The sequence below is a fragment of the Lissotriton vulgaris genome, chromosome 10 (genome assembly GCF_964263255.1).
Source record: "Lissotriton vulgaris chromosome 10, aLisVul1.2, whole genome shotgun sequence".
Taxonomy (NCBI): domain Eukaryota; kingdom Metazoa; phylum Chordata; class Amphibia; order Caudata; family Salamandridae; genus Lissotriton; species Lissotriton vulgaris.
The window spans coordinates 157,249,555-157,272,791 of NC_141698.1; positions in this window are offsets into that span (position 1 = coordinate 157,249,555).

Sequence of the window (23,237 nt, forward strand, 5' to 3'; positions counted from 1 at the left end):
AATGGATTCCTCCATCTTGTCCATGTAATGGATTCTTCTAGGGAATCGCAGTGTGCCGGTATAATCTGCGGTGGTTGCACCTCGGCCAGAAAGCCCTGTATGGAGGTAAAGTCAGTGGCGATGGGGGACGTGTATAGGCCATGTAAAATTCACAAAAGGACTGATTGATGCCCTCCTGTGTGTTAACAAGAGTCCCGGACAGGTTGTAAATAGCCGTTACGGAGGGTTGGAAAGTGTCAGACTTCAGTAGCCACATTAGCAGGGTGCCCGCTTTATCTCCCTCCTTGTGCCTGGGGGCCAAGTATGTCTTGTAATCCAAGGCACAGATGTCGTCCATTGCACCTTTGTATGCAAGGCGAGCCAGAGAGGGGCTCACCCTAGGATCCCTAGGGATGAGCTGCTCGCACCTGTGTATTTTCTCTTTGTGGGTCCCGAGTGTATCCAACAACGATTTCAGGACACCGTAAGTAGTTTTGAAGGACAGCCTTAAAGGCATCCCCCTCCACTCCCACTGACTATGCAGTGCCAGTGTTTGTTACAAAGTACGAATCAATGAAGCAAAAGGATGGCGCAGTATGTTGAGTCAACAGGTGCGGCGCTTGACAGGCGTCAGGTCGAGATCGCAGGGCGGCTCACACCCCAGGAGACAGTCAACTGCAGTGGGCTATGGTCAGACGTGTACGGGTAAGTAGGCCACCTGAGTTTTGCTGTGGAGGGCATTATCGGAGCAATCTGAAAGAAACAGGTTAGTGTTAGATTCCTTACCTTAGAATATTCCCAGTCGTCAGACGATCCGGAAAGTTTTGCGTAGCAGTACCCCTGCGCGTCGGTAGGCGTCGTCTGCGGCTCTGCATCCGCCGTCTGCGTCGTGATCGCCGGGATGACATCGTCGGAGTATTTAGACGCCGCCCTCGCGCGCTGACGTCAGTTCTTTTTTCCGCGCCAGCAAGCAAGAGCAGTACTCCTAGTCATTTTTTTTACGAACTTTTTTTTTATCCTTTTGATCGATTCTCGAGTCGACCTTCGAATCGCGGTGCCGACAGGGATGCCTGGGTTTAAGCCTTGTGAGGACTGTCACCTCTTGATGTCGGTGACCGACCCCCACCGTCGGTGTCTTTACTGTCTCGGGGCCAACCACGATGACAAGTCGTGCCCCGACTGCCGGGCTTTGACCTCGAAGGCTAGGCGGGAGCGATACCGTAAGCTATTCGAGCTTCGGCAGTCGGCCCGCGACGCTTGAAGTCCCGGTCAAGGAGGAGGTCGAGGGACCGGTCGCGAGGCCATAGTCATCGCCGCTCGACGAGTCACCACCACTCGTCGGGCTCCAAGTCCTCAGGTAAGTCGAGGCACTCGAAAAAGAAGTCTAAGAGGCGACATCTCTCTTCCGACTCCCCCCGATGCACACACGATGCGGGCCGGGGTTTGGGCCACAACGCCCCCGCGGCTCCGCCAGAGCCACAAGCACCGCGTCCAGCTCCACACCCGCCGGTCCCTGGGCTGCACCGACACCAGAGGAGATTTGTGACTTCCTCGTGGCCATGAGGACTTGCTTTCCTCCGCCTGGCCCTGTAGAGGCGCCTTCGGGCCCTGCGGGTCCGTCTGGGAGCCCTAGTGGGCCCGCGGCCCCGACGGGTGCTTCGGCGCCGTCTGCAACTTCTGTCCTGACGCTGCAGGGCTCCGCAGGATCCAGGCCTGGATCTGTGGCGTCGCCTGTTGACCTTACGACCCCTCCGCTGGCGCAGTCACCATTGGTGTTGCCCACGACGTCGTCCCCAGTCCTCACCCCGGTCCGGGTCCGGCGTCGCACCGGCGCCGTCTTCAACGCCGGTTGGTGAGCAATTCACCCATGATCCGGCTCTATCATTTTTCCCTGATTATCAGGAGATGGATGACGAGGGGGACTGGGAGGGGTGTGAGGACCCTCTGGCACCTCAGTGCCAATTGAGCCAGGACTGGGCAGACGAGCTGGGGGAGGCCAGTGGTCTGGACACTTCGCCCGACACTGGATTTGTCTGCCCTCCTACCGTGGCTACGGAGGAGGGGGCTGCTTACAGCGTGGTGTTGACCAGGGCGGCCAAGGGCTTGGCTCTTGAGCTCCCTGTCGTGGCCGTGAGGACTGACCTCCACATTGAGGTGCTCAAACTGCAGGCTAGCTCCTCAGAGCCTCTCCTGCCGTTTAAGGAAGCCATCACCGACGTTCTGGTGGGCACCTGGTCCAAGCCCTCTACAGGCCTTCCTGTAGATCGGAACGTGGCCTGACGCCACCGCCTGGCTCCGGGCGACCCCAGCTTCCTGTCCGTTCACCTCACCCCGAGAGCCTGGTGATCCAGGCCTCTACATCCCAGACCGCATTCCCGACCGCTCCCCCGGATCGGGAATCCAAAAGGTACAATCAGTTTGGCAAGAAACTGTTCTCCTCCCTGAGTTTGGGGCTGCGGTATGTCAACACCGCCTGCCTTTTGGGCCGTTACATCCACTCTGTGGGATACGGTTGCGGAAGTGCTGCCGCAGTGCCCGGAGGAGGCCCGGGCAAAGCTCACCCAAGCCCTAGCGGAAGGGTGAGACGAAGCACGCTACGCCATACGATTTGGACTCGATACCACGGACTCGCTGGGTAGGGTGATTGCAACGACGGTGGCGGTTCGCTGCAACGCCTGGCTGAGGTCCGCCAACTGTTCAGGGGATGTCCAGGCCAAACTCATGGACATGCCCTTTGATGGCTGTCGCCTCTTTAGCGACAAAGCAGACAGTGCGCTGAAGCGTTTCAAGGACTCCAGGACTTCTCCCAAGTCCTTGGGCCTAGGCCAACACCAGCAAACTTCCGCTTTTCGCCCCTTTCGTGGCCAAGGAAGGGGCGCCCCCACACGTCCAGCTAGCCACGGCTCGCAGAGTCAACCTCAACACGGTCGCGGACGTGGTAACCGCTGTGGCGGTGCCGGGGGACAACGGCGAGGTCAGTCCACATCCGCCTCAAAGCCTTCCTAGTCCGAGCTTTCAGGCCCAGTGGGGGGCTGGGTTTGCAATCACCTCCTTCACTGGCGTACCATCACATCGGACAGGTGGGTGCTGCATATCGTCGGAAGGGGCTACTCCCTCCCCTTTGAGGCGATCACTCCAGCCATGCCACCGCATGTCGGGGGATCACTTGCAACTTCTGCCGGAGGAAGTTATGGCCCTCTTGGCCAAGGGAGCCATCAAGCGCGTTCCTGAGCCAGAAGTAGGACGTGGCTGCTACTCCAACTACTTTCTGGTACCCAAGAAGGGCAAAGGAGGCCTACGCCCTATCTTGGACCTACGGAGCGTCAACGGCTTCCTCCGGAAGGAGAAGTTCAAGATGCTGACTTTAGCTCAGGTCCTTGCTGCCCTGGACCCTGGAGACTGGATGGTAGCGCTGGACTTGCAGGACGCGTATTTCCACATCCCCATCCTGTCGGCCCACCGGCGTTTCCTGCAGTTCACGGTAGGCCTCGAGCACTTTCAGTTTACCGTGCTCCCCTTCGGCCTTACCAGCGCCCCACGGGTGTTCACGAAAGTGATGGCGGTGGTCGCAGCTCATCTGCCCAGATTAGGGGTTTCAGTCCTCCCCTATGTCGACGATTGGTTGTTGAAGGCGGGCTCGCCCCAAACAGTCGTCTCCCACCTCCAGACTACGGCCGACCTCCTGCACTCGCTGGGGTTCTCCATCAACGTGCCGAAGTCACACCTGTGCCCCTCTCAGAAGCTCCTTTTTATAGGAGCAGTTCTGGACTCTGTGCAGTTTTGGGTTTATCCCCCCGAACAGCGTGTTCGGGACATTCAGGCTCTGATTCCGATCTTTCAGCCTTTATCCCGGGTCTGGGTCAGGTTGACACAGTGGTTCCTGGGGCTGATGGCCTCCTGCATGCTTCGGGTGCATCACGCCAGGTGGCGGATGCGGGCTCTGCAGTGGGTCCTGAAATTTCAGTGGGCCTAGCATCAAGGACACCTGTCTGACCACGTCCGGATCTCGGAGGGCACTGCAAGACAGTTGCAGGATGGCTCACGGACCGCGATTGGGTCAGCGGCAGATCCCTCTCCCTACCCCAACCGGAGCACGTAGTAGTGACGGATGCATCCTTCCTGGGCTGGGGGGTCACATGGGAGAGGCAGAGATCACAGGCCTCTGGTCTCCGGCAGAGTCCCGGCTCCATATCAACCTTCTGGAGCTGTGCCCTATCCGGCTTGCACTGAAAGCATTCCTTCCCTCTTTCCAGGGAAGTGTGGTGCAGGTGTTTCCGGACAACACCACCGCCATGTGGTACTGCAACAAACAGGCTTGTGTGGGGTCGTGGACCCTTTGTCAGGAGGCTCTGCATCTCTGGCAATGGCTGGAACACCAGGGCGTGACCCTGGTGGTTCAACACCTGGCAGGTTCCCTGAACGCCAGGGTGGACGAAGTCAGCTGCCGTTGCATGATGGATCATGAATGGCATCTGTACTCGGACGTGACGCAAGGCCTCTTTCAGCAGTGGGGAGAGCCTTGGTTAGATCTATTCGCCACCGAAGAGAACGCGCAATGTCATCAGTTCTGCGCGTTGGAATTTCCAAGGCAGCACTCGCTCGGAGACGCTTTTCGTCGCGAGTGGAACTGCGGTCTGTTGTACGCATTTCCGCCTACACCACTTCTACCCAAAGTGCTGAAGAAGATCAAGCGCGACCGGGCCCAAGTCATCTTTGTGGCTCCAGACTGGGCACGAAGATACTGGTATCCCGAGCTACTCAGCATGTCAGTCGAGCTCCAGGCTCTTTCTTCTAAGCCTCCTTTCCTCTCTGTCCATCCGGACAAAGTTGTCTTGCGAACTCACCCTTCTTTCCTGCCCAAGGTGGTTACAGCCTTTCATATCGGGCAGTCCACCTTCTTTCCACCTCTGCATCCTTCCAAGGAGGAAGAGAGGCTTCGCTGTCTGGACCCAAAACGTGCGCTCTTGTTCTATCTAGACCGCACACGCCAGTTCCGGGTGGACAACCAGCTCTTTGTTGGTTACGCGGGCGCTAAGAAGGGGCGGGCAGTGCACAAACGGACCATCTCTCGATGGATCGTGTTGTGCATCAAGGTCTGTTATTCCTTGGCGAAAAAGGAGCCTCCTGTTGGGCTCAGAGCCCATTCCACTCTGGCCACGGCGGCTTCTACTGCCTTGGGTCGGGGAGTCCCCTTGCAGGACATCTTTCAGGCAGCTACGTGGGTCTCGCTGCACACGTTCGCTAAACACTACTGCCTGGACAGCCAAGTCCGGAGGGATGGCTTTTTCGGCCGTTACGTTCTCCAGGGATTTCTGATGTGATCTTGGTTCGCAGACCCACCACCGGGGTTGGTATTGCTGGAGTATCTATTCTAAGGTAAGGAATCTAACACTAACCTGTTTCTTTCAGATGCACAAGTTACTTACCTTCGGTAACGATATATCTGTAAGAAACAGTAGTTGGTGTTAGATTGCTTACCGGCTCACCCATCCTCCCCGTTCTGCGAACCGATATCTAGGTTTAAGGTTCTCCCTTTCAGGACCCTAGTTTCATGGCACCAGTGTCGGTCTCTGGCATGGCTCTGCGTTCCTGGCGCGGAAAGCTATGTACAAGAACTGACGTCCGCACGCAAGGGCTGCGTCTAATTACTCCGACGCCATCCTGGCGATCACGACGCCAACGACGGACGCGGAGCCGCAGACAACGCCTACCAACGTGCAGGGGTACTGCAGGGGTACTGTTACGCAAAACTTTCCGGATCCAGTATGACGCCTGGGGATATTGTAAGGTAAGGAATCTAACTACTGTTTCTTACAAATATATCGTTACCGAAAGAAAGTAAAACCCACTCCGTCATGTGCTGCGCCAGTTTAATGGATCGAGCCTGGGGGGCGGTTGGGGGGATCGTGTGAGCGATCTAAAGTATGATCTGGCACCCCGCTAAAATCGCAACCCCAGTACATAGGGACTATGATATCTGTCAGTAAGGACGGTGTGAGTGCTTGCAGAAATGAGGACTGACCGGAGTTGGGGGTGTACAGAGAGACCAACGCCAGAAGAGAGCCGTTTAGTAGGCCTTCTAAAGTACTGAAACGGCCCTGTGGGTGTGGTAAATATTTAATTACCGTCCTAATTTCTATGCAGGTAAGTACTTAAAATAAAATAACTCAATCGGAAAGAAAGACGCAGAGTCCGTGGTGTTAGAGTTCTTAGGGGTTTTATTCCTTCAAAAGGAATGGTTCTAGAACCGGATATCGGATTCCTGACACCACTGGGGTTCAGGAAGGGATAGAGCATACTTTATTGACAATACATAACTTTTATACTTAATGCACATAATGAAAATCAATGCAGAAGGCGTAACAGCTGAGAGAAACAAGATAAGAACACACACGTGTTAGCAATACGTAATCAGAAGGCGTGAACTAGGGCGTGTACAGAGGTGTGTGCTAGAAGACGTCATATGAAAGTGTCACAAGTGGGTGGGTACATAGCAGAATCTTGCAATGTCAGCAGAAATCTGAAGTCTGGATGCGCGCGCAGCTGCATGACGTATGATTTGCGTGAAACTGGAGGGTGCAAGGGGACTTGACATTTACACTAGAGGAAAGAGACAGAAGTCTGGCATGTCAGATCAACTCGTTCCTATATCATATCTGATATCTGATGTTTGGGAACCATATTATCTAGAAGGAAAGGTCTCTTGGGCAGAGGCTATCCTATACTGACTATGAATGCGTGCATATGTGCCTACGTGTCTGTGTGTAGAGCGAGGGGGTCATGGGCCTACCATGGTGACGGGAGCTATGAATTACTTGCATGGAGACAGAGAGGCCGAGCCCTTTGCTCTGCAGCCGGGGATTTGTTTATCTATTCTGCTGGACTGGAATGTGTTTTCGGGAAGCTGAGCTTGGCTATACTGATGGCATGAAGGTAAAACACTGTCTTTGGCAGGCAGGCAGGCCGAGCCAGGCTCCGCTCGCCTCGCAGGGAGTAGGACAGAGTTCACAGGTGGGGGCATCCCACGTTGCAGTTTCAGGAGGCAGAAATGCTTTTGAAAAGAAGCTCGATGACAGAAAACAGGGCCTAACTCGCACAGAGCCAGGAATACGTGAAAGTGCACCATACAAAGACGGTGGCAAGGCATATTTAGGAACGGAATATCCGACCCTTTCAGGGTGGATCTGAAAGAGGACATGTTAACGTTGGACGCAAATGTATTTGCGTCTTCATAGCTGGCACAGGAGGGAAGTTATATGCACTTTAAGCTCGTACATGGAGACGGTGGGGTACACGTTAGGGAACATTTCTCGACCATAACATCTATATTTCCTCATTCCCTCCTTGTTCCCTACGGACCCTTCATGATATATCAATCTTCATTAATCCATTTATCTGTGTAGTGAGCATCATCTGCTCATCCTTTTTCACATGGGTTTTAGAACGTTGACTTGAATGGGGAGTGCAGGATGTGGCGCACAAGCCGCAAATCGCTGGCCCACATTGTAAACATAGACAGCAACTGAACACTATAAGTAGTATTGTTCCAAGGAGTGACAGTATTTTCCATCCCCAGGCGGAAATAGTAGTCCAGAGCCAACCGGACCAAGTCCAAGTGCCTGGATTCTGATGTATCTGACTAGCTATCTTATGGAGACGGGTAATAGCCTTATATACGGACGGAGCATTATCTGGGATGAAAACGCAACAAGCTGACCCGAGGACCTTACAGGCTCCTCCGCGATCGGCTAGTATGACGTCAATAACAAGACGATTTTGAAGAACGACAAGTCTCATAGCAGACTGTTCCTCAGTCAAGTTACCTAGGGCGGAAGTAGTCTCTTTTACTACTGCTTCAAGGGTTCTGGTCAAGTGACGGATAGACTTACTATTGAAAATAGCTCCTAGATAGGGAAAAAAACCTTTATTGAAATCTGTATACTGTTCCCATGCTGTCTCAGTATAGTCGACAATTGGGCGATCTCTTTTGGGTCTGTGAACTAGGCGGGAATTTCTGTGATAATCAGGTGGAGCTAAGAAAACAGGTGGCAGTAAGAATCCAATGTAACAGGTCCCATCCCAATCTAGAGGCAAACGTACATATGCGGTCTGACCACAAATGAAATAGGAATGACGCGTAGCTTTGAATGTGGACTTGCCCTTATCGCTAAATTCGACCACAGTAGTACATTTACTATGACCCAGGTGTATGGAACCATTCTTTCTGACACATAATTCACCTTTGACTGGTAGTACTGACATAGTGGGCAAGTCTGGCTCGGTTTCGGATTCAACGTTCAGAATCATGAGATTAAGTGTAAACTTCCCTAATCCATATACTTCATTTTCTAGATCAGTCCCTGTCCTTCTGGGAAGTCCCTCTTTGTCAGGATAACACATTTTATGCAGAACTGTGTTCAGGTTTCCCCATACCCAGTTACCCTGATAAACTACGGAATTTGAATCTAAGGCATTAATCAAACTAAACCAGGCTCCACATGAACCATTGTGTGTGAACGGGTACGGGAAGAGGGGCAGAACTCCCCTATATTTCTGGTAGGGAGGGAGTCGGCCACATATCCAACAATTAGTAGCGTTGCTGGTCTGATGAGAGTGATGTAACATACTAATGAATGTATTGTTGCGCAGCGCAAGTCGGTAAGATAACTCGTGAGGGGGTAACTCACTAAAAGAATGCTCGGCAGTATTATTAGAATGTGCACGTGTAGCAATAGGAAAGTATATGTGTAGAATTACACTTGTGACAATAATCGTAAGACTTAAAGAAAACATAATCCATAAGGTAACAACACAGTAACTTTTGAGAGATTTGCAATATCGTTGCTTCTTGATCTGTTTCTCTCTATCTCTCTCTCTATTGGGGTCTAGGGGATACATGTCAGAAACTATTTAACCGATTCACCTAGGGGAGGACTTAAACAATTAAACTGTCTGACTTGCTAGACCGCAATTTCAACTTGTACTCCTCTTGCGGAGTTTTCTCTACCATGGGGAGTTTAAAGTCACTAGAATCTGGGCAGTCCTTTGAGGGGGGTGGAAGAGTCAGTCTCTGGCAATAGTTCATTACATTTTTTAATATGACTCGTATGGATCCACCCCTTTCGGCCCTCAACCTTGATTGCGGTCCTCGTGGTCAGAAGGACGAGCTTCGGCTCCTGCCAACGGGGCTCCAGCGGACTCCTCCTGTCGAAATTACGTATCAGTACAGTATCTCCGGGACGGATATCGTGTGGCTTCACGTCAGTGTTGTCGGGGAAAGCTGCGGCAACCTGTGAACGACATGATTGGAGTGCAGACATCAAGGAGGCAAGGTAATCTGTCAGCATATTACAGTCGACATCGGTTATTTTCTTAGGCATGGGCGTCCCCCACATATTTGGTGGCCGGCCAAAGACCACCTCATACGGGGATAGCCCTGATCTCGAATGTGGGACCATTCTCATATAGAACAGTGCAACTGGCAGGGCGACTATCCAGTCAACCCCTTTCTCTTTACATATTTTTGCAAGACGGGTTTTCAGTGTCTGGTTGTGTCTCTCTACAAGGCCAGCGGCCTCGGGATGTCGGACGCAATGGAATTTCCACTGATATCCTAGCAGGAGTGAAACCTGCTTCATGAGCTCGGATGAGAATGGCTGTCCGTTATCTGAGTATACGATACGAGGCAAGCCGTACCGTGGGAAGAATTCTCGAACCAGCTGCTTGGCAGTGGTCGGGGCAGTGTAATCTGGGACTGGATATGCTTCGGTCCAACGGGAAAGTGCACAAACAACTACGAGGACGTACTTGAATCCTCGACAACGTTCCATCTGGATATAATCCATCTGGAGGACTTCAAAAGGGTGATCGGGAGGATGAAATCCACCTTGCTCTACAGGGACGCTTTTACCTGGATTGAACTGACAACAGATCATGCAAGTACGCACTTTCTGTTTTGCTGCTGCTCGTAAATGTTTGTTGAACCAGAGATTCTGTAAACTGTCTAACATGGCTTTTTCTCCCAGGTGGGCTGGACTATGTGCTGTATTTATTATGACTTGAACCATAGAGTCGGGGAGAAACCATGTAGATTTTCCCTTTGTCATCCATCCCTGATCTGTCTGGACCCCTCCTAGTTCAGTCCATTTCTTGATTTCGTCTGGAGTAGCATGTGTCTGAATATCGATTACATCTAGTGTGGGATCCCTAACTGTCATACAATGTGTCGGTACTATTGTCTTTGTCACATCAGTTGTCTGGGTGTGAGTCAATGCAGTATGTTTTGCTGTTTGGTCTGCCAGATCGTTACCCTGGGAAATAGAGTCAGTAACTTTAGTATGTGCTTTACACTTCATGATGGATATGCCTGAAGGCAGATGTATTGCTTCTAACAGTGCTTGAATGAGCGGACCGTGTTGGATCTTGGCACCGTGAGAGGTCAAGAAACCTCGTTCTTGCCATAACATTCCCGAAGTCGTGTACAACTCCGAAAGCATAACGTGAATCTGTGTATATGTTAACATTTCTGTTCTTGGCTAGTATACAGGCTCGAGTCAGAGCGATAAGCTCTGCGGCTTGAGCGGACAGTGTATCAATACGGTGTGTTTCTTTGACTTCAGTTTCGGTGGTCACTGCATATGCGGCCACTAATTCTCCTGTGCTTGTTCTCATGCATGAACCGTCCACGTAAAGTGTCAGGTCGGGATTTGTCAGTGCAACATCTGTTAAGTCTCGTCGGGGCTTTGTTACTGCATTAATGATTTCTATACAATCATGCGGGGCTGAATCTGTCATAACCGAGGGTAACAACGTGGCAGGATTTAGAATGTTACAACGTCTGATTTCTATGTGTGGCTGGAATAGTGTCAGTTCATAACCTGTCAGTCGTGCTATAGTCAGGTGCTGAGTCTGTGATCGGTTTAGAAGGACTTCTACAGAATGTGGAACTTGTACTGTTAACTGGTGTCCTAATACTATTGAATCGCTTTGTCTGATTGCTAAGGCTGTCGCTGCAACTGATTTTAGGCACGCAGACAGAGCCTGGGCCACTGGATCCAATGTACTTGAAAAATAAGCGCAAGGCTTATGTGAACCTGCTTGATCTTGTGTGAGGACAGACAACGCTGTACCATCACGTTCTGTAACAAAAAGTGTAAAAGGTTTGCTGTAACATGGTGTCGCTAGAACTGGTGCTTGACATAAAGCTTTCTTTAATTCCTCAAAAGCCTGTGTATGTTCCTGAGTCCAAGGGAGGACAGTCGAAGTTGCTGCCTCCTGTGTTGTCAACTGTATCAGTGGTTTAGCTAGAAATGCATACTGAGGAATCCATTGTCTACAGTACGAGGTGAGGCCTATAAAGGCCCGCACTTCCTTTTGTGTCTTGGGTTGTTGTAACTGTGCGATTAACTGAACTCGATCAGGTGTGAGCTGTCTCCCCCACTTGTTCAGCAAGTGCCCAAGGTACACTACTTGCTGAACACAGAATTGTAGCTTCGAAGGAGACACCTTGTGTCCCTTGTCGGCCAGAAAATGTAAAACTGTCAGTGATGCTTGTTCACATTCGGGTTCACTTCGTGCGGTGATCAGCAGATCATCGACGTACTGGAGTAAGGCAGTGTTAACTGGCATTTGGATACAGTCTAGTTGTCTTTTTAGTGCTTGGCTATAGATGCTGGGGCTTTCTGTGAATCCTTGAGGTGCGCGTGAAAATTTGAAGCTTCGGCCATTTAAACTGAATCCGAAGAGATATTGGCTCTCTGGATCAATGGGTACACTGAAGAAGGCGTTCTTGAGGTCAATTACAGTAAAGAACGTTGCTTCTGAATCAATAGCAGTCAATAAGGATGAGATATCGGGAACCACAGGATACTGTGGTACAATGCATTTGTTCAGTTCTCGTAAATCAATCACCAGCCGATATACTGGCGGTGCATTGGGATCAGTACGTTTAAGAATCGGAATGATAGGGGAATTACAGATATTGGAGTCGGTCTCTACGACCACTCCTTGGGCAATGAGCTCTTCAATGATTTCCAGTAAAGCCACTACAGCATCAGGTGGTAACTTGTATTGTCTGATTCGGGGTAAAACAACTCCTTGTTTGAGTGTTACACGGTATGGTGTAATGTGCATACAACCTACATCGGTTGGGCCTTGTGCCCACAGGTGTTTCGGTACATTTTTCAATCTGACATCAAACTCTCGTAATACATAGTGACCCTTAAAGTCACGTAGAAAAAGTCTAACTCTTTCCGGAGAACAACATATCACTGCTCCTAGAGCCTTCAATGTCTTGATACCTAACAAGTTTTCTGGACATGACTTCGTCAGTAACAGGTCTGTAACACGTGATAATGGACCTACTGCTAGGGGGACAGGTTGTGATACTTCATTTACAATTGGCTGTCCTGAAAAACCAAGGGAAACATTCTGTGAGCCTGAGAGGGGTGCCCCTGGAACTTCGTCGTGACTGATTGTAGTGCGACTTGCCCCTGTGTCAATTAGAAACTTTCTGTCTTTTCCTAATACTTGACTATGCACATAAGGACCCTCTTGATCTACAGGAATCTCAATAAGAGGCAAGCCAACCTCCCTCTCTAGGCTATTTCATGTGTATCGCTGATAATCAGGATAATCAGATTGGGCATACTGGTACATCTGCTGCGAGACTTGCTGGGTCGCGGCAATGGGCTGTGGCTGTGATACCGCTATGGTCTGCGCTGTATGTGGGGAAGCATGCATAGGCTGTATATTCTGTGAAGTCTGTTGCTGGACCTGGTCTTGTCTAGGCTGACGCAGTCTTTCTTTAGTTTTACCTGTTGCTATATTGTGTTTCAGGACTGGACATTCGTTTACGTAGTGACCTGGTTGTTTGCAATAGTTGCATGTCCCTTTAACAGGAGCTGCTGAATTACTTGTTTGGGTCACACCCTTTTTCTGACCGTCGGCTGAAACCGACTGGGCCACTAACATTTTCATTTTCGTGTCTTTCATACGTCTCTGTTCGTGATCTTGTTCTTCTCTAATTCTGTTCTGGTGATATTGTAACATTTGTAACATCTGGGATGGCGTATTTGCTTGCCATGTACTTTCCACTTTATATACACGGTTCTTAACTTGTGTCAGGGAATTCTCAACCAATTTAGTTACAAAAAGGTGCGGGTATGACTCGCTACCTGGTTTTAGGCCACTATTAATAATGAAACATTTCTCGAATCTTGAATAGAAGTCACTAGTATCTTCATCGTGTTTCTGTTTACAAGCTGAGATTGCGTCCCAATTTTCCTTTTTAGTTGTCAGTAATCTTGGCAGAACCTGTACTATTAACCCTGGTAATGCTTTAGCTTTGTCCCCAAGGCCTAGCCCTGGAGTACGACCTTTTTCCTCGTCTTCTATTTCCGTCCATATAATCTTTTTGTCTCCCACCTCCCATTCTTTTTCCTTTAGTTTCTCGTAAATACCCGTGGGCAGCAGTACTTTTAACAATTTCATAATATCCGTATACGTGTAATCTCCCATGAGTAACATGTCCTTAAGTTCTCGGTGGAAACCTGCGGGGTCTTTATCGTGACAGGGCACTAGTTTCTTCATTTCTAACAATTCCAACTTTGTTAACGGTGTGTACACAAACACACGTCGTAGGGTATTATCAGCATTCATAACTGGGTGTACTTCTCGTAAAGGATTCTGCCTGTCAAAATGAAACATTTCTTTTCTTTCTGTGGGCGGAGCTGGAACGTATTGTGGGCCTAAGAAAGCGTTATATCTGTGCCGTTGTTCTAGAATTATTTGAATTAACTTGGTACTTAGGCCTCTCCATCTATTCATAAGTAGTGCTTCTAATGTATCAGGTAAAGGACCTGGATCAGAATGTTGATGTCTGTATAACGTGATGAGATGCTGAATCATGTACATACCAGCTAATTTCTGCTCGCCTGGGGAAAGGTTAAAAAATGTCTGTGCTACTGTATCATCATTATATGTGCTAGGATTGTCAGCCCATAGCACTGCTGACCGGGCTAGTTCTTGTTCATCCATAGAATTGAGTACATGGTACCCCATTCGTTCTTGAAGAATTTTATCGGTAGCCTGAAACAGATATTCAGGAGAACTCGTTTTCGAGATGCCAGAGAGAAAAACTCTCTTGCTTTCTGGACGAATGCCTTTCTTAAGGTAATTTCCCTTACCTACATATGCTATTATTTCTTTAGCCGAGTCTTGTTCTTCTGGTTCGTCCTCCTCGGAGGAGTTATTCCTGTCGCTATCTCTTTCCTTTTCTTGTTCCTTTCTTTCGTGTATTTCTATTACTTCTTTCCTGATCTTTTTATACATACTTGCTATACAATTCTGTTTATCGTGTTTTCCATCAGCTATATTCTGACCCCACTTGTTTAGTGCATCCATCTCGTCCTGGTCTACCCCAGGCCTGTCTCGTTCTCTTATTAAACAGTTTATGAAGAAGCGTAATATACAACCTTGAGTGTCAACCTTCTGGTGAGCCAGGGCCTCTTTAATACCTTCAGGATCTTCCCCAGTCTGGATAAAATGGTATATTCTATCTAGGTATTCAGTCATTCCTGGGAATAACACTAAGTAATCTGTAACTTTTCGTAAGCGTAGAGATGCTAACAACATCCGGTCGTCTTTACCGGGTACTGGATCGTATCTGCAAATTGGAAGGGGTTCCTTAAGCATGTCGAAACTTGGTGTTCGGGGTGTACGGTTCTTTAATATGTCCCTAATGTTTAACCTATGTGTTTGTGGCGGGGTCTGGTGACCTCCTGTCGCACCTCCTGTGGCGGAGGCTTGAGCATGACTTGTCTGTGGAGTCTGTGTAAGTAACTGAACTGGTATTTTACCAGGATCAGGCCCAAACGGATTCAGTGTATTCATCTTGGGTGTTGGAAGTGGTGGAGGAACAGGTGGAACAGGATTTCGGGCAGGTGAACTCTGTTGCAGTACGGGCTGGGCATTGTCTCGGGGTGGGTTGCCACCACCGTCACCGTCAGTAGGCGGGACGTTAGTACGTGAATTGGTGTAAGCGGGAGCTACATCGTCTAGATAGGAGGCAAGGAATATGTCTTTTGTGGTCCTGTGGCTTACTTTAGTCGGAACCAATGGTGGCGGCAGATCTTTCGGTATTTCTGGAGTGGCCTTAGGCGAACCCTCGGTCACTCAATACATGCCATTGGCAAGAGTGTTTCGCATGCGGTCTACTTGTTCTGCTTTTACTCGGATACCTTCAATAATTAATTCGTTCTCTCGGACTTCATCGGACTCTTCTCTATGTTTCTCAGCTTTTCGGAGTGCTTTTTCTGTACGCTTATGCGATTCTTTACGCCACAATTCTATGGCGTCTTTCTGGGACTGTCTGGCTTTCTTTTTCCATAGCGCTTCCTCTACTCTCATGATGCACTCGGCATCCCATGTTCCTGTAGCAGGCCACCTGTGTCTCTCTTCTAAGTGCTTGGTATAATCGGCCCATAAATCTAGATACAGTATGGCATCTATGCCATGCTTATGGTACATAAAATTTCCAGGAGTGTCCCTAGGGAGGACAGGAATTTCTTCCTCTAGTATCCCTTTCCCAGTTCCTATCTGTCTTAATTTATTGAAAAACGGCATCTTGTTACGTAGTGCTGGTTACTCGATACTTGTTACTTACTCTGAACACAGCTAGTTACACAAAAACACAGTAATGTACGTCAAACAGTCACTCATACCACGACATTTATTACATGAAACATTTGAACACATATGAACTACCCTTGAGTTTCAGAAAAACGAGAACAAAAATTGAAACCTTGAATACTTTATGTACTGCTAAACAGCACAGATACACTGTCTAAAACAGTGCAGACCGTGTTTGTGTACCCAAACCCGTCTTTACCGGATACATAATAATGCACCCGTCTAGATGCGTCCCCAGCAACGGTACTCACCGGGAAGCACGGAACAGAAGGCCTCGGAAAACTCGACTGGACTGGACCGGACTGGACTCGACTCGATACGTGAATACTTCGGAACTGGTGGGTCTCTTGACACCTCGGACCTTGCTTCTTTCGGCTAGGCTCTGGTCGGGATCCTCCGCACTCCTCACCGCCTCGTCTGGGTGCTAATCGCAGTCTCCGTCACCTCCGTAGGCCTGAGGGAGATACAGGAAATCCTGCGGGTACGCGTAGTTGTCCGTCTCGACTGGGGCAGGGGGCACAGGCTGCAACGCACCAACCGGCGCGTGGGGTGGGGGAGGGGTCCCTATTCGGGCGCCAGATTAATGTGGTAAATATTTAATTACCGTCCTAATTTCTATGCAGGTAAGTACTTAAAATAAAATAACTCCATCGGAAAGAAAGACGCAGAGTCCGTGGTGTTAGAGTTCTTAGGGGTTTTATTCCTTCAAAAGGAATGGTTCTAGAACCGGATATCGGATTCCTGACACCACTGGGGTTCAGGAAGGGATAGAGCATACTTTATTGACAATACATAACTTTTATACTTAATGCACATAATGAAAATCAATGCAGAAGGCGTAACAGCTGAGAGAAACAAGATAAGAACACACACGTGTTAGCAATACGTAATCAGAAGGCGTGAACTAGGGCGTGTACAGAGGTGTGTGCTAGAAGACGTCATATGAAAGTGTCACAAGTGGGTGGGTACATAGCAGAATCTTGCAATGTCAGCAGAAATCTGAAGTCTGGATGCGCGCGCAGCTGCATGACGTATGATTTGCGTGAAACTGGAGGGTGCAAGGGGACTTGACATTTACACTAGAGGAAAGAGACAGAAGTCTGGCATGTCAGATCAACTCGTTCCTATATCATATCTGATATCTGATGTTTGGGAACCATATTATCTAGAAGGAAAGGTCTCTTGGGCAGAGGCTATCCTATACTGACTATGAATGCGTGCATATGTGCCTACGTGTCTGTGTGTAGAGCGAGGGGGTCATGGGCCTACCATGGTGACGGGAGCTATGAATTACTTGCATGGAGACAGAGAGGCCGAGCCCTTTGCTCTGCAGCCGGGGATTTGTTTATCTATTCTGCTGGACTGGAATGTGTTTTCGGGAAGCTGAGCTTGGCTATACTGATAGCATGAAGGTAAAACACTGTCTTTGGCAGGCAGGCAGGCAGGCCGAGCCAGGCTCCGCTCGCCTCGCAGGGAGTAGGACAGAGTTCACAGGTGGGGGCATCCCACGTTGCAGTTTCAGGAGGCAGAAATGCTTTTGAAAAGAAGCTCGATGACAGAAAACAGGGCCTAACTCGCACAGAGCCAGGAATACGTGAAAGTGCACCATACAAAGACGGTGGCAAGGCATATTTAGGAACGGAATATCCGACCCTTTCAGGGTGGATCTGAAAGAGGACATGTTAACGCTGGACGCAAATGTATTTGCGTCTTCATAGCTGGCACAGGAGGGAAGTTACATGCACTTTAAGCTCGTACATGGAGACGGTGGGGTACACGTTAGGGAACATTTCTCGACCATAAAATTTATATTTCCTCATGGGTCTACCCTGGAATGTGTGACCTGCAACGGGGTTCCCGGTGCCACCCAGATAAGCGCACCCCTGGCAAAACCAGAGTATGTGGTGCCCAGAATCGTGCCCCTCGAATGTTTGCGGGGGAAAGCAAGTGTTTGTGACGCGAGGTGTGTTACTTGTAACAAAGCGAATGTAATGCCATGGGTACATAAATACTGATACACTTTGTGTCACTTGGCACACCCAGCCAAGCCCGTCACATTCCAAGTCAACAACGTATATTGTCCCACTGCCTTTGAATCAAACACAGTGGGGCCTCTCGGCAGTTTACCGGCGGAATAGGTCCCCGTAGTCCCCTGCCCCATCCCACTCCGCCCTAAACCATCACCCACGCACCCATCTCTAAAGCCTTAAAGTTTGCCCTAGTCTGCCGCAAAAATGAGACCTATAGAGTGATTGACAATAAAAAACATTCCCCAACATCCCACCCCAGGCTAGTTTGCCAACGGGCAATAAGCCATCCCCACTAAAATGCAATTCAGAAAAAAACAGAAAACAATAATAAACAATATTAGTGCTGTATCAGCTACTTAGAATTTGGTGGACGGGAACGCAACAGGGCTAAAGGTCATCGCCGTCTTACCGCCTCACTCAACTCAGCCTGGTAGCATGGCTATAGGCCTGCAGCGTACAGTCAGGGCTCCCGAAGCCGCTGCATGTGTCCAAGGTGTTTAGCCCAGTGCATCTGCAGTCTGTGGAGTGAGGGCCAGTCCTCCCTCTGATAGTGTCTCGAGCTGCGAAGGTGTGAGAGGTGGTGTCTAGTCCATTGCTGCTTCCGAGTCCAGTCTTTGAGAATATGTAGGGCTATTAATGTGTTCCGCCGTCTTGATGGCTTGAGCTTGCTCCTGTGCCAGCTGGGCCTGCGTTGGGCGGCGAGGTCGAATTTTGCCTTGTCTCCAGGCCTGTTGAGGTTCCGGCATTGGGGTGGAGGGACCATGTGCTAGGCCCTGTTGGCAAATGCGGAGGTGTGCTGGGTATTGCAAGCAGCATTGAATGTTAAGATCCCTCAGACATTTCTTGACGTCCGTGTAGGAGGATCGCTGGCGATGCACAGTCAGGGTGTAGTCCGGGTAGATATGGACCGTAGAGTTGTCTATTTGCCACGGACCTTGGGCACGGGTGACTTGTAGTATATGGTCCCAGTCCCGATAGTTGAACAGTTTTGCCACCACCAGCCTTTGAGAGGCACCTGGGCGTGGAGGGCCACCCGGTACCCTGTGTGCCTATGGAGAAAAACTTTGAGAGCTTCCCCAGAAGGATGTCTTTTGAGAACCATTCCTCCAGGTAGAGTTCCATGTTGGGACCCTCCACTCGTTCAGAAAGGCCTACGTTATTTTGGCGTGAGTGCCCTTCCTGGTCCTCCACTTGCGCTCTCAGGTAATCCCCCTCCGCTTGGAGCTTTTGCAGTTGGGTAGCCATTGCGGATACCGTGGGGCGCAGTGCCGCCAAGGTGGATTCGGACTCCTCTACCCTGCCCTTGTGGTCCTCCCGTAGATACCCCAAATCAATACTTAGGCAGTCAATCTTCGTTCCCAGGGAGGTTTTAATATCCAGGATCGACGCCAGCAACTCATCAAATCTATGCGAATGGTCGCCGCAGACCACTGAGGAGGATGACTCAGGGTTGGTCAAGGTCTTCACGCATGGAGGTGGCGACTACAGGTTGGCCTGGGGCTTCTCCGTTCTGGGTTTGCCCATCACAACAGCAGTTGGTGGCGGGGATCCAGGTAGGAGGTCCGAGAGTGATGGAGGGGAGACGGGGCAAAAGACTGTGTTGTTGGCCCAGTGGCCTCAGCGGGATGTCCATAGATACCAGGCTCTATATACGCCCGCGTAGATATGGCGCGCCCCCAACAGCTCCAGTAGAAAGAGGTGGGTACAAGGGCGGAGTGCCTCACTGGGTCAGCGCCAGTGGTGTGCCCAAAGTCTCGGGAAGCACACAAAAGGGAGATAGGTCCTTAGCGGGGCTGAGGGAGGGCTGGACCCTATATTAATCTGACATACACAAGCTTGCCCTCTTTCTCAGTGAGTTTATGAATAAGAACCAGATAAACAATTTCATTAAACCTGGTCCGGTATATTTATTTGTACCTTTTTTTTGGGAGATTATTAAAAAGAAGTTTTTTTAAATGGCAGAAAGAGAATACACAATACAAAAAAGTTGAAAACAATCTTACTTAATCCACATTTGACACAAAACACTTGCAAATTATACTAAGAATAAAACATCAAGTGTTGCATCCAACAAACAATACGAATTGCAGTGCCACAGTTTTGCAATATGTTAAATCATTTCATAATAAAAGTTTTTTCATGAAGAGAGCCAATTCTATACAAGAGAAAACAAGCATGAGGCAATTTTATTTTAAACCACACTGAATGTTGTAATTAGCTCTTGCTGGATTTGCCGACACGTTTCAAGTTTGGGCCAAGAGTGTCCAAACTATCATCAGGGCTCTTGTTACTATTCTGTTAGGATGTAGAAAAACAGCGTGTTCAAAAGAATTTGCCCTGAAAAAGTCCCTAGAGGACGAAACGTGTCGGCTGCGAAAACCCGTGTTTTGATTGTACACCGTTTTGGAATAAAGAAAATCACAACTAAGATAATCCACGTCTGTGATTATTAGTATTGTAGTTTAAAAACTGTGTGGTGCACCTTTGCGTTCATGTATTCATGCAGTCCGGCATACCCGTGAGGCCGCAGCTCTCTGGCCCAGTCGGCGCCGATCAGTTGTGGGTCTGCGTCAATGATCCTCGGGTTTCTGCTGGGTCTTAAGCTGGGCCAGGGGCTGGCACTGCCTTCGGTCACCAGTGCGGGAGAAACGCCTTCATGGGGCATGTAAGCGTCCGCCGGCAGCTAAGCAGCATGTCTCCTGGTCGGAGCCCCAGGTCCCTTGGGCTCCGCGTTCACTCGAGTGGTGCGCAGCTCTCGTGATTCCCCGGGCCTCAGCAGCTTCGGTGTGATCGGGAAGTGACTCTGGGGAACCTCCGGTGCCAAAATGGAGGGGCTGCTACTGGAAGGCACGATGTTAGCAGGATTTTTGTAGCGGGCACAAAGAGGAGCTCAGCACAGTGCGACCGCTCTCGCCGCCGTCTTGGCCACGCCCCCAGTGGGGAGAGCTTTGTTAGATCTGTTCACCTCTGCTGAGAATGCACAATGTCAGCAGTTTTGGGTTCTGAAGTTACCAAGGCGGCTCTCGCTTGGAGATACTTTTTTGTCTCGTGTGGATTTCAGGTCTTCTGGACACCTTTCAACCCACTCCTGCCCAGAGTTCCCAAGAAGATCAGGACTGACCTGGCCAAGTCATCTTTGTGGCTCTAGACTAGGCACAGAGAGTCTGGTATTCCAAGCTGTGAGCATGGCCATGGATCCTCCAATCAGGCTGCCTCTTCTGGAGGATCTTCTGTCGCAGTAGCAGGGGAAGGTTCTCCACCACAACCTATCAACGCTCCTCTTTCATGCATGGAGATTGAGCAGCTGCAGTTGACAGCTTTTGACTTTCCTTCTGAAGTCTGTAATGTCATTGTGGCAGCCAGGTGTCCCTCCACAAAAACGGTGTAGGCCTGCTGTTGAAAAAAAATTGTGTGCAGAAAAATCTGTTGATCCCCTTTGTGCCTCTAAATCTGCTATTCATTTTTTCTCTTGCCCATCAGGGATCTGCTCTGGGCACTCGTAAGGGCTATCTAGCTGCAATTTCTGCCTTCTTGCGGCTGCCTGACCAACCCTCATTGTTCAAGTATGTTATTGTACATATGTTCTTAAAGGTCTTGTTCAGCTCTTCCCTCCTTCACCATTTATTATGCCTCAGTGGGACCTTAATTTGGTTCTAACATTTTTAATGTGTGCTCCTTTCGAGCCTCTCGACAATTGTTCCCCCAGGCTTCTAATATTGAATATAAATAAAACAAAATATATGGTTTTTAATCCCTGCCATACCACCTGCCCAAATCCCACCTTAGAGGGCATCCCACTAGAACAGGTTCATGTCTTTGATTACCGGGGCATTACACTAAAAGATGAATGGGACTTAACCATAAAACAAAGCAGAAACTTAAATTGGAGCATCACAATGTGGGGGGCTACAGAAGTTGCACAATGTAGATCTGTCTCCCGGTCCTCCAGCTGCAGCCCATTATAATGCTGAAATTTGGGGACATAAAAATCCATTGGTAATGGTTGAAAATAAGTTAATGAGGTGTTTTCATTGTTTGCCATCCAGCACTCCCTTCATTCCGTTGAGATTGGATTTAGGGCTCAGGCTGACACCTGGAAAGATAGAATTTCGACCACTGTCTTTTTGGATCCGTTTGTGGGTTACTCCTGAACTATCGCATAACCATAGTGGTTTGGAGGGAATTCTTGAAATTTATTTATTTATTTATTTATTTAAAGGTAAATATCCCCTCGCCGTCAAAATCCCTTGGAACAAATATGTTAAAGATGCATTTGATGGGATGGCTTGACCCTCAGGGCTTTTGCTCTTCCATGAGTGCAAAATAATTAAAGAATCAATTTAAAATTTAGAAGTGTAATAATACATGCACATGGCTCTTTAACAAATACCTTTTTAGCAGCTAAGGATACTTACCCTTTAGAAACATTGCTTGATGAAATTGAGCCTAATCTTGCTAAAAACCTGACCATATGTAGGTGGCCCAATACTGGTCGGTAATGGTGAAATTCGTTAAATTTCACCGTTACCAACCGGTATCTAGGCATATGAGATGTTGGGAGGATTCGGTATTAAGGAATCGGTAAATACCGATTCCTTATGGCCTTGCATTTAAGGAATCGGTAATACTGATTCCTTCAATGCAGTGTAGGTAGAACATAAAACAGTGTACCTCAGCCTTAAGGAATCGCTATTTACCACCAAAAAGCACTTTTTTGCTTTTTGAAATGTGCCATGTGGCAAATATCCATGCCCTTAGGGCACACATGCACATTTCAGGGGTGCAACAGGGTGTGCTTTGGACACCCTGGCATCCTTGAAATACCTCCCGGTATTACCGATTCGGTAATATCGAATCGGTAATACAGAATGTCTTCACATTCATTCCTATGGGCCTCCAGGCCCATAGAAATGAATGGGTAGGTATTCGTTATTACCGAATCTCAATTTCCGATTCGGTAATAACGAACATTAGGAATTCAGTATTTTTTACCAAATTCTTACCTACATCTGAAATACCGATTCCTAACTACTGAATCAGTCAAATTCGGTATTTAGGAATCGGTATTTCCAAGTTACATACATCTATCCCTATATCTTCTGTTAAGATATGGGACACTAACATTGCTTGCTTCTACGTCAAGATGGACAGGATTATTAAATGCAGACGAGACAAGGATGACCTATGTGTGGTTATAAGAAAGAAAATGCACCCCATTTCTTATTCCTTTGCCCTCCATACAGCAGGGCAAGAACTAAGTTGTTGATCCCTATCAGTAGGAACCATGACACTAGAAGAAATGAGCAGGTGTATAGAAATTTACAAACCGACTCAACACCCCATATGGTTTTCGGTGTTTCCAGATTTCTTTTGCATGAATGGCTGATAAGAAAAAGACTGACCAATGTAGCAGGTTTAAAAGACATTGATAGTTGAGTAATAATATTTGTCAAATCCATTAATTTCATAGTGCACCCTTTTTAGGCCCAGATGTAGCATGACCCTTGGCTTGTAGACTAGGCACTTTCTTTCTTTTAA